This window comes from Myxocyprinus asiaticus, chromosome 18, assembly GCF_019703515.2.
Source record: "Myxocyprinus asiaticus isolate MX2 ecotype Aquarium Trade chromosome 18, UBuf_Myxa_2, whole genome shotgun sequence".
NCBI lineage: Eukaryota > Metazoa > Chordata > Actinopteri > Cypriniformes > Catostomidae > Myxocyprinus > Myxocyprinus asiaticus.
Window position 1 is genome coordinate 29,675,599 of NC_059361.1, and position 13,321 is coordinate 29,688,919.

General features: G+C 39.9%; 1 pseudogene; it reads right to left on the reverse strand.

The window, feature by feature from the left end:
* Positions 1-312: 312 nt before the first annotated feature.
* Positions 313-13,100, reverse strand: LOC127456137 (NAD-dependent protein deacetylase sirtuin-3, mitochondrial-like; annotated as a pseudogene).
* Positions 13,101-13,321: the final 221 nt, after the last annotated feature.

Here is a 13,321-nt window from a genome sequence, read left to right on the forward strand (position 1 = left end):
TCACAAAGCCTGATAAAATGAGAAACTCCCCATTACAAGTGGGTTTAAGTTTCTAACCTTCCAACTGACATGTGCAGATCAAGTAATCCCAGATATCTTTAATCTCCAGATGGGTTTTCAGTCCAAATGAGAAGCAGCCACAATGCACTTAATATCAACTATGTTCAACTGGATTTGAAATAAAGAGTTGCCAAAAATGAGTGCAAGTGTCTAGACCCACAAGAAACCTAGTCATGTCTGTCAAACTGACTATTAATAACACACATATGCACATTAAACTAACAAACACACATTCACATGAAATGGAGTTAATGAAAATCACAGTGAGTCTTAAACTCTTGCCAGGCCCCCAAATGCCTTCTGCATATTAAACATATAAAAAGGGCTCTGTGTTAGAGTGGTTGATATGATTGATTTGGTTCAGAAGATTCTGAGCTCTTGCTTTTTTTCTCTGAGGAGTCACTGTTATCACCGCTGCTGCTGGGGTCAGTGTAAGAAGTCACGAACACATTGTCCTGACTGAACATCAGGTCTTGGATCTCTGTGTGCCACCCAAGGATCTCAGCAAGTTTTTGGACAGAATCTGTGAGATCCCCCAGTTCCAAATAGTCTCCCCTCTTCAGGGGCCTCCGTTCAAAGGGCCCATCTGGATCGTGGTACAGCAACAGACGAGGTACTGTACACTTCACTGTGTTTATCAGGCTTGCAAAGGGCTCAATCTGCCACAAAACACAAATACTGTCAGATTAACTCTTATGGCATAAATAATCTTCTTAGATAGTAATATAAATGTTAAATACAAAATATCCCTTTAATTTAAAATGATCAGTTAATATTTACAAAAGCAAGCAACACTATGTCAATAATTTCAGACTGTACTGCTGTCATCCTGTGATTTACTGACTACTACAGGTGGGCAACATACTGGTTATAAAAATAGACCATTAACAATACAATTTGTCAACTTTCTGGTACAAAATTTTCCAGTATTGGAAAAAATATTTAAATATTGATAAGTTCATATTAAATAAATATTTTAGATATATATATATTGTGTGTGTGTGTGTGTGTGTGTATATATATATATATATACACACACACACACACACACACACACACACACACACACATACATACACACGATCAGCCACAACATTAAAACCACCTGCCTAATATTGTGTGCCACCATTCTGAGATTCTATAATTCTCACCACAATTGTACAGAGCAGTTACCCGAGTAACCATAGACTTTGTCAGTTCGAACCAGTCTGGCCATTCTCTGTCGACCTCTCATCAACAAGGCGTTTCAGTCCGCAGAACTGACCCTCACTGGATGTTTTGTGTTTCTGGCAACATTCTGATTAAATTCTAGAGACTGTTGTGTGTGAAAATCCCAGGAGATCAGCAGTCACAGGAATACTCAAACCAGCCCATCTGGCACCAACAATCATCCATGCGATTATCTAATCAGCCAATTGTGTGGCAGCAGTACAGTGCATAAAATCATGCAGATACGGGTCAGGAGCTTCAGTTAATGTTTACATCAGAATGGGGAAAAATGTGATCTCAGTGATTTTGACCGTGGCATGGTTGTTGGTGCCAGATGGGCTAGTTTGAGTATTTCTGTAACTGTTGATCTCCTGGGATTTTCCACATAACAATCTCTAGAATTTACTCCGAATGTTGCCAAAAACAAAAAACATGTCTTGCAGGAAATCACGCCCAGAACAAGCAGTATGGCTGGTGGCATAGTCATGCTGGAGGGTCATGTCAGGATGAGCCTGCAGGAAGGGTACCACATGAGGGAGGAGGATGTCTTCCCTGTAACGCACAGCGTTGAGATTGCCTGCAATGACAAAAAGCTCAGTCCGATGATGCTGTGACACACCACCCCAGACCATGACAGACCTTCCACCTCCAAATCGATCCCGCTCCAGAGTAAAGGCCTCGGTGTAACACTCATTCCTTCGACGATAAACGCGAGTCCGACCATCACCCCTGGTGAGACAAAACCGCGACTCGTCAGTGAAGAGCACTTTTTGCCAGTCCTGTCTGGTCCAGCGAAGGTGGGTTTGTGCCCATAGGCGACGTTGTTGCTGGTGATGTCTGGTAAGGACCTGCCTTACAACAGGCCTACCTTTTCGTTACCAAGGTGTCACACAAGAAACATCTCATGATGGGTAAAATTAAAGAGCTCTCCCAAGACCTTCGCAACCTTATTGTTGCGAAACATATTGATGGAATCGGTTACAGACATATTTCAAAACTTCTGAATCTTCCAGTAAGCACCACTGGGGCTATTATCCGCAAGTGGAAGCAACATCACTCCGTCACCAACCGGCCAAGCACAGGAGCTCCTTGCAAGATTTCTGACCAGGGAGTCAGAAGAATAGTCAGAAGAGTAGCCCGAGAGCCAAGGACCACTCAGAAAGAGCTCCAGAAACACTTGGAGGCAGCAGGTACCATCGTCACAGAGAAAACAATAGGCAATGCACTCCACCGCCATGGCCTCTATGCATGCTCACCCCGCAAGACTTCTACTAAAGAAAAGGCATGTCGAAGCTCATGTAGTCTGTGTAGTCTGGTCAGACGAGAGCAAAATTGAACTTTTTGGCTGTCATACTACACACCATATTTGGAGAAGAAATGGCACTGCACATCACCCTAAAAACACTATACCAACAGTGATGTTTGGAGGTGGAAGCATCATGGTGTGGGGCTGTTTGTCATCGCATGGTACTGGCAGACTTCATATAATTGAAGGAATGATGTATGGAGCCCTTTACCAGGAGATTCTTGAGAAGAATCTGCTGTCATGCACCAGGATGATGAAGATGAGATGTGGGTGGACCTTCCAGCAGGACAACAATCCAAAGCATACAGCAAAGGAAACTCTCAATTGGTTTCAGAGAAAAAAATCAAGGTGTTAGAAAGGCCCAGTCAATCGCCTGATTTGAATCCAATTGAACATTTGTGGAAAGAGCTAAAGATCTAGGTTCACAAGAGGGCCCCCCGGAATCTTCAAGATTTAAAGACAATATGTTTAGAAGAATGGGCCAAAATTACACCTGAATACTGCGGCCGATTAATTTCTTCATACAGGAAGTGTCTTGAAGCTGTCATTACAAACAAGGGCTTCTCCACTAAGTATTAAATAAATTTCAGTTAGCATGTTCAATACTTTTTTCCTGTGTCATTCCACTTTATTACACATACACTATATTGCCAAAAGTATTCGCTCATCTGCCTTTAGACGCATAGGAACTTAAGTGACATCCCATTCTTAATCCATAGGGTTTAATATGATGTCGGCCCACCCTTTGCAGCTATAACAGCTTCAACTCTTCTGGGAAGGCTTTCCACAAGGTTTAGGAGTGTGTTTATGGGAATTTTTGACCATTCTTCCAGAAGCGCATTTGTGAGGTCAGACACTGATGTTGGATGAGAAGGCCTGGCTCGCAGTCTTCGCTCTAATTCATCCCAAAGGTGCTCTATCGGGTTGAGGTCAGGACTCTGTGCAGGCTAGTCAAGTTCTTCCACACCAAACTCGCTCATCCATGTCTTTATGGACCTTGCTTCGTGCACTGGTGCGCAGTCATGTTGGAACAGGAAGGGGCCATCCCCAAACTGTTCCCACAAAGTTGGGAGCAAGGAATTGTCCAAAATCTCTTGGTATGCTGAAGCATTCAGAGTTCCTTTCACTGGAACTAAGGGGCCAAGCCCAGCTCCTGAAAAACAACCCCACACCATAATCCCCCCTCCACCAAATTTTACAGTTGGCACAATGCAGTCAGACAAGTACCGTTCTCCTGGCAACCGCCAAACCCAGACTCGTCCATCAGATTGCCAGATGGAGAAGCGTGATTCGTCACTCCAGAGAACGTGTCTCCACTGCTCTAGAGTCCAGTGGCGACGTGCTTTACACCACTGCATCCGACGCTTTGCATTGCACTTGGTGATGTATGGCTTGGATGCAGCTGCTCGGCCATGGAAACCCATTCCATGAAGCTCTCTACGCACTGTTCTTGAGCTAATCTGAAGGCCACATGAACTTTGGAGGTCTGTAGCGATTGACTCTGCAGAAAGTTGGCGACCTCTGCGCACTATGCGCCTCAGCATCCGCTGACCCCGCTCTGTCATTTTACGTGGCCTACCACTTCGTGGCTGAGTTGCTGTCATTCCCAATCACTTCCACTTTGTTATAATACCACTGACAGTTGACTGTGGAACATTTAGTAGCGAGGAAATTTCACGACTGGACTTGTTGCACAGGTGGCATCCTATCACAGTACCACGCTGGAATTCACTGAGCTCCTGAGAGCGGCCCATTCTTTCACAAATGTTTGTAGAAGCAGTCTGCATGCCTAGGTGCTTCATTTTATACACCTGTGGCCATGAAAGTGATTGGAACACCTGAATTCAATTATTTGGATGGGCGAGCGAATACTTTTGGCAATATAGTGTAACTTTATTTATGGAATTTAATGTTGTGAATTCTTTACATTTGCGGATTTCTTGAGTTAATACTGATGTCTGGTGAAAATTTCATGTGAATAACCTCATAAAAAATATATTTAATGAAAAAAATTGACTCGTTCAATACTTATTTCCCCCACTGTGTGTGTATATATATACAGGTGCATCTCAATAAATTAGAATGTCGTGGAAAAGTTCATTTATTTCAGTAATTCAACTCAAATTGTGAAACTCGTGTATTAAATAAATTCAATGCACACAGACTGAAGTAGTTTAAGTCTTTGGTTCTTTTAATTGTGATGATTTTGCTCACATTTAACAAAAACCCACCAATTCACTATCTCAAAAAATTAGAATACATCATAAGACCAACAAAAAAAACATTTTTAGTGAATTGTTGGCCTTCTGGAAAGTATGTTCATTTACTGTATATGTACTCAATACTTGGTAGGGGCTCCTTTTGCTTTAATTACTGCCTCAATTCGGCGTGGCATGGAGGTGATTAGTTTGTGGCACTGCTGAGGTGGTATGGAAGCCCAGGTTTCTTTGACAGTGGCCTTCAGCTCATCTGCATTTTTTGGTCTTTTGTTTCTCATTTTCCTCTTGACAATACCCCATAGATTCTCTATGGGGTTCAGATCTGGTGAGTTTGCTGGCCAGTCAAGCACACCAACACCATGGTCATTTAACCAACTTTTGGTGCTTTTGGCAGTGTGGGCAGGTGCCAAATCCTGCTGGAAAATGAAAGCAGCATCTTTAAAAAGCTGGTCAGCAGAAGGAAGCATGAAGTGCTCCAAAATTTCTTGGTAAACGGGTGCAGTGACTTTGGTTTTCAAAAAACACAATGGACCAACACCAGCAGATGGCATTGCACCACAAATCATCACAGACTGTGGAAACTTAACACTGGACTTCAAGCAACTTGGGCTATGAGCTTCTCCACCCTTCCTCCAGACTCTAGGACCTTGGTTTCCAAATGAAATACAAAACTTGCTCTCATCTGAAAAGAGGACTTTGGACCACTGGGCAACAGTCCAGTTTTTCTTCTCCTTAGCCCAGGTAAGACGCCTCTGACGTTGTCTGTGGTTCAAGAGTGGCTTAACAAGAGGAATACGACAACTGTAGCCAAATTCCTTGACATGTCTGTGTGTGGTGGCTCTTGATGCCTTGACCCCAGCCTCAGTCCATTCCTTGTGAAGTTCACCCAAATTCTTGAATCGATTTTGCTTGACAATCCTCATAAGGCTGCGGTTCTCTCGGTTGGTTGTGCATCTTTTTCTTCCACACTTTTTCCTTCCACTCAGCTTTCTGTTTACATGCTTGGATACAGCACTCTGTGAACAGCCAGCTTCTTTGGCAATGAATGTTTGTGGCTTACTCTCCTTGTGAAGGGTGTCAATGATTGTCTTCTGGACAACTGTCGATCAGCAGTCTTCCCCATGATTGTGTAGCCTAGTGAACCAAACTGAGAGACCATTTTGAAGGCTCAGGAAACCTTTGCAGGTGTTTTGAGTTGATTAGCTGATTGGCATGTCACCATATTCTAATTTTTTGAGATAGTGAATTGGTGGGTTTTTGTTAAATGTGAGCCAAAATCATCACAATTAAAAGAACCAAAGACTTAAACTACTTCAGTCTGTGTGCACTGAATTTATTTAATACATGAGTTTCACAATTTGAGTTGAATTACTGAAATAAATGAACTTTTCCACGACATTCTAATTTATTGAGATGCACCTATATATATATATATATATATATATATATATATATATATATATATATATATTATATACACATACATATACGCACACACACACACATTGTGTATATATATATATATACACACACACACACACACACACACACACAATACAACGACATAACATAAAAATATAATGCTTTAACATTTTCCAAACCAATTCTTCTACAGTATAAAGATAGAAATGCACTAAAATATCACCAATTCAAGTAACATTAAACATTTCCCAAAGTCTAAGTGGGAGGTTGACAAATCAAAAGTACTAGTCCCCACATATGTTGCATTTTCATTGCAATGGGCATTAAATCTCTTAAACTCTCATCCTGCACAGTATTAATCTGCCAGTAGACTGTGGCTATCCACTTTCGTACAGCAATCATGAAGCTGCATTCATGATTCGAGTCAGGTCATCAACGGCAATGCCAATTTGAACTTCACATGAAGAGCGCTTGCAGACAAAAACATCTCATTCTGCATTTTGGTGATAGTTAAGACTTGATGTGCTTCTGTGGTAATTATAATGTGCCTTACATGGGCAGAAAAATACTTGATTTCTATCACAAGTCCCATCTGGGCTTGTTCTGTACATCAAATAGCATTAAGAGGTCCTTTCTTCATGTTATCCCTGAAGCGCTGTTGTGTGTGTGTGTGTGTGCAGAGTTTCTTTTATTTACAGTGATAACTTTTTTAATTAATCGCATGCGTTAACGCGTCAATTCTGACAGCTCTAATATATACACTCACCGGCCACTTTGTTAGGCACACCTACTTATTCATGCAATAATCTAATCAGCCATCATGTGGCAGCAGTGTAATGTATAAAATCATGCAGATATGGGTCAGGAGCTTCAGTTAATGTTCACATCAACCATCAGAATGGGGGGAAAAAACTGAAATCTTGGCATGACTTTCCCCCAGCTGGTAAACAGAATTATATATCATGACAAATTAAAAAAAAATTCAAAATCTCAAAATAAATAAAACCTAAAACTAAAATTGAGAATAACAAAATATTCATTCACTTCGTAATTTCTAGGTTAACCTTACTCAGGAGCAAGATATTATCTTATAAACACATTGCTACTGCAAAACCAACCTTCACTCTGAATGAGCTACAGAGGTCAGTGGCTGTAACTTGAAATAATGTGCATGGCTCAACAATCTCAAAACTATAGCACACAAAGGGGCAGTACGGGAGAGTGGCTAGGAAGAAGCCTTTGCTTAAAAAAAAAAAGAAAGCACATGCTTGCCCGAAAAGACTTGGCAATACCTCACTTGGAAGATACTGCAAATATGTGGCAGAAGGTCTTGTGGTCTAATGAGACTAAAGTGAAACTTTTTGTCTTAAACACTAAACGGTATGTGTAGCGCAAGCCAACACCTTAGGGATGGTGTTATGTGGCTGATTTGCAGTGAAAGACGCTGGTGGTAGCATCATATTATGAGGGAGCCTTTTAGCAGCAGGGACTGGCAATCTTGTGAAAATTGATGGAATAATGAATGCTGCAAAATACAGAGATTTTGGATAAGAATGTACTCCCCTCTGGCAGAAAGTGTAAAATTAGGAAGTTTGTGTTTCAGCAGGACAATAATCAAAAGCACAAAGCCAGAGCAACACTGTAGTGGCCTAAAATGAAAAAAACTGATGTCCTTGAGTGGCCCAGTCAGAGTCCTGACCTCTGATCTGTGGAGAGACTTCAAAATTGCTGTCCATCACCAATCCCCAACTAACTTGGTAAAGCTTGAACAATTTTGCAAAGAGGAATGGGCTAATATTGCTCCATCACATTGTGCAAAGTTGATAGAGACTTATCCAAAAAGACAGATGGCTGTAATAGCTGCAAAAGATGGTTCAAGCAAGTATTAAAATAGGGGGATAAATACTTAATTCTTGACATTTCGTTCATTGTTTTTTTTTTTTATGATTAATTAGGGCTGAGCGATATGACGATATATAACGTGGTGACAATATAAAGTGTCAACCAATAGAGATTTTGCTATATCATGTATATCGCAATATGTAAATATTCATGTGTGCATTGTGGGCTTATCTATCAGTGGGCAGGGCTTCACGTGAGACTGAGAGAACTGAAGAAACATGGACAGGGTTTTTCCAGCATTGAAAAATTTTCTGCGGCTGCCCAAGCAAATTTAATGACTGTGCGTTTGGTGCTTTAAAAGTGCTAAATATTCTACTCATCTGACACACGAATGTTTCACATGACTGTGGCGCGTGCTGTCTCTGGAGCTCCGAAGTGCGCGCGAATCCAGCAGCCTTTCCATATTTGTGCTCCAGAGACAGGAGAGCTCAGAGCAGGATCACTTGCGCTACTCAATGGAGAAATGGAAAACCCCAAATGGAGAAAGAAATCTCCACAGAATGGGAGGACTCGCAAACGATTCAAGAAAATTAAGAGGAGCTTGTTATTAAAACAGGTGCGACATGGTGTACAGAGTAAAAAAAATTAAGCTGCAAACTGTTTTGTACAATGATAATCACTCATAATATAAGCAATCTGTTTTACCACATCAAAATGAAGCATGCAAAGAATATTATGAAAGCCAAAAAATGAACTCTGCATTAATTCTGTCATTTATTTGTTTATTTTCATTGGATATTTTTTTACTTGTTTTATTTTCTGTCGCATTGCTTTGGGAAGATTTTTTTTTCCCAACCAATTTGGAATGCCCAATTCCCAGTGCGCTTTTAAGTCCTCGTGGTCGCGTAGTGATTCGCCTCAGTCCGGGTGGCGGAGGATGAATCCCAGTTGCCTCCGCGTCTGAGACCATCAACCCACGCATCTTATCATGTGGCTTGTTGAGCGCATTGCCACGGAGACATAGTGCGTGTGGAGGCTTCACGCCATCCACCGCGGCATCTGTGCTCAACTCACCACGCACCCCACCGAGAACGAACCACATTATGGCAACCACGAGGAAGTTACCCCATGTGACTCTACCCTCCCTAGCAACCGGGCCAATTTGGTTGCTTAGGAGACCTGGCTGGAGTCACTCAGCACGCCCTGGGATTCGAACTAGTGAACTCCAGGGGTGGTAGTCAGCGTCTTTTACCACTGAGCTACCTAGGCTCCCGCTTTGAGAAGATCTTACGGTTCTTGTTTAAAGTTTATAATAATATTAATAATACTGGTCAACAACATTTTAAACTGAAATGTGGCATACTGTTATATTTAGCATTTTTGTAAGGTTGATTTTTGAAAACAAGATGATTTTTATTTATTTACTTTGGCATTGCTTGTCTTGTTCCAAAAAAAAAAGAGGAAGTATTTTAATTAAAGTATTTAATTCACTGACTGGAGTTCCAAAAATATGCATTACAATAGGGTTATTTAATATATAAACAAATTTGTATTAATTTTCCAGAAAACTTTTTCTATATGGTGATGTATAACGTTATCGTGATATAAAATTACTCATATTGTGATACAAGTTTTTGGTCATATCGCCTACCCCTATTATTATTTAATGCTCAATTTAAAAAAATTAAAAATTGGGCTGCACCGTTGCAGAGTTCATTGATTCACAAATAAAATAAGACGGCTTAATTTGAGTTTTTAAATGGCAACCAGAGGGTGTGTGGGGGGCTTTAGGAGAGCCAAAATACACCCGTGTTGTACTTAATTCTTTCATATTACTTTATGAATCATATTACTTTTATATGTACTTCATATTACATAACTAATTTCTTCATATTCATTTTGTATATTACATTTTACTTTATACTTTTGTTTTTATATTGTTGCTTGCTCTTGCTATGCATTATAATTTCGGTTTAATCTTAAGCTGTGTGCTGTTTTGTCTTCACAATTTAGAGAAGAGTTGTCTCCATTTCAAGTTTTATCTATACTATAAAATAGCCTGTAAAAATAACCCCTGGAAATATTTATCCCATGAGAATTGATATTTTGTTTAAAATCCATAAATCTGCACTTTCTAGCCCTTGAGCCCTTTAAACAGCTGTTTCTTAAGTTCTCCATGTCTGAATTGGATGTTGGTTAAAAGAAGATGCCAGAAAACATAAGACACACTTCACTTCGGATAATGTTGACTGCTATGTTTAGACTGATGCATGTTTTTCTCAAGTGTTGGTTTACTCTTGTAAGAGAAACAATCAGTCTTTTTTTTGTTGTTTAGGAAAATTGGAAGGAACTCCCACTGCTTTTATTTTATTTTTTTAAAAGCAGTGCGAGTGTGGAAATCGTTTTGAGCCCCGTGTTTCGAAACATATTCCGGAGGGACAAATAAAATTACATAATGAAGGGATTGTCCATATTTATAATTCAAAAACGTAATACAAGATCTCAGGCTTGTTAATGTCAGTTTTGTTGTATTTAGCCAGATATTCCAATCAATTTATTTCTTAAAAAAAAAAAACAGTATATTCTCATGTTTCATATTTCCTGCATAATCAGCGCAGTATATATTTTCTATTAGGTCAGTTCCACATTACAGCAGTGTGTAAATGCTGTAAACGCATTCATCTCTGTGATTTTTACAGAGACCACTTATCATTGTGAATCAATGGTATGCATTACAGACATCTGCAGTAATTACTTTACAGACATACAGTGCATTCAGGAAGTATTCAGACCCCTTCATTTTTTTCACATCGTTACATTGCAGCCTTAAATGCTTTAAAAACATTTTTTTTCCCCACATCAGTCTACACTCCATACACCATAATGACAGAGCAAAAAAAAAAAAAAAAAAAAAAAAACTGATTTAATAACTTTGCAAATTTATTAAAAAGAAAAAACTAAAATGTCACACTGACATAAGTATTCAGACCCTTAACTCAGTGCAGTGATGTTGTCCTTCTGCAAGTTTCTCCCATCTCCACACATGATCTCTGGAGATCAACCAAATGTGACCATCGGGTTCTTCGTCACCTCTCTTACCAAGGACCTTCTCCTCCGATTGCTCAGTTTGGCTGGGCAGCCAGCTCTAGGAAGAGTCCTGGTTGCTCCAAACGAATTCCATTTAAGAATTATGGAGGCCACTGTGCTCTTGGTAACCTTCAACACAGCCATATTTTTTGTAGCCTTCCCCAGATCTGTGCCTCGACACAATCCTGTCTCTGAGCTCTGCAGGCAGTTCCATTGACCTCATGACTTGGTTTTTGCTCTGATATGCATTTTCAGCCCAAAGACCTTATATAGACAGGTGTGTGCCTTTCCAAATCATGTCCAATCAATTGAATTTGCCACAGGTGGACTCCAATCAAAGTGTAGAATCAGCTCTAAGATGATCCAGAGAAATGGATGCACCTGAGCTACATTTCAAGTGTCATAGCAAAGGTTCTGAATACTTATGTCAATGTGATATTTCAGTTTTTTATTTTTAATAAATTTGCAAAGTTATAAAAAAATCTGGTTTTTGCCTCATCATTATGGGGTATGGAGTGCAGATTGATGTTAAAAAAAAAAAAAATATCACATCAGCATTTTAGAATAAGGCTGCAACATAACAAAATGTGAAAAAAATGAAGAGGTCTGAATACTTTCTGAATGCACTGTATTTCAGGAAGATTATTCAATAAAACCTGCTTTACCATCACTTCATCTCCTGCCTTTTGCTAGATTCCCTTGCTGTCTGTGCCTAAATCTTGGGCTGGTAGAAGAGTTAACAAGCTGTTGATGTTGACAGGTTTCGGATGTCAGAAAAAATCTGATATTTAAGGTCTAGTGGGAGACTGGATCTAACATGTATGGCGTTGTCAGTAAGGATGGAAAACATTCATTAGTTGGGATGCATGATCTAACATAGACCAACCTTTACTTTGGACAAAGTTATAAGTCGAAAGGCCTTTGTTTTTATTCACCTTTCCATTTATATATTGTGATATTTATAATTATCTTCAAAAACTGAGAATATCACGAAATAAAATTCACATTTAACCACTACAAAGACACTTTATAGCATTTTACCACCCACCTTTAAAGAGGTTCCCATGTTCATGAGGTCTGCTTTTGGGAAATCTTTAGCATGCTGAAAGTAATTTTTGTGTAGATCTTCCCCGAAGAAAACAATGTTAGGTTTGACCGCCCCAGCACAAAAAGTACAGATAGGAATGTTACCATTTATAATAGTTTGCTGATAGGAAAAGAGAAAAGAAGATGTGTGATCAATAATGTTTATTCAATATTGTTATTTGGATCTCTCTTTACCTTGGATTCCTCTGCAGCATATGGTGTATAGCAGAGGTGACAGGCAGCAGTGGTGAAACTCCCATGAGCCTCCACAAGCTTGTCATCTGGGATACCACACACTAAGACGGACATGGTACGAAAATCCAAATCCCATAACTATGCAAATTTCACTTTTCATAATTAATCTGAAGAGAGTTCTCTTTAAATTTTAAATCTGAATTTCTGTTACAATTCTGAACTTAGTTATTGCGTGCCCTTATATAAAATACTACTGATCTCACACTTTTCAAGTCCATTGATGTTCTGAGTGTACAAGCGAAGCAGCAGGCCCTTCTGATGCAGCATGCGGATGAAATAGTGGACATAGTTTGGACAGTGGCATCCGGGGTACAGCTCCTTGGTCAATGAGAAGAAAGGATGTGGGTTGTCAGGGAAGTAGTCAATGTTGAAAATTGCTTCCGGGTAAGGGATGTCATATTTCGCAACATTGGCATAAAGACCTGTACCTGGTGTCCTGAAACAAAGAGAATTGATGAATGAAATGATTATTCAGCAGTAGATAGAACATAGTAGTCAAAGGTTTGAGTGCAGTATCCACCTGAAGTCAGGTATACCACTGGCAGTGCTGATACCCGCCCCGGCCACCACCACAATGTTTACCCAAGCTTCATCAGCCTGCCTATAGGTTCCATTTTCAAAAAGATACCGAAACCATATGCTTTTCATGACATTCGGATCCGTTAATGGTTCTTTTTGAAAATGCATTTTTCCACCAATGCAGACGGAAAATCGTGCTAAAATACTCAGCAGTGCTACTTTCAACACTATTCAACAGCAGCGCTGAATAGCCTTTGGTACCCGAACAGATTACTCTTATGAGCCTGTTTTTTTAATTAATCAAACTAACTTGGAA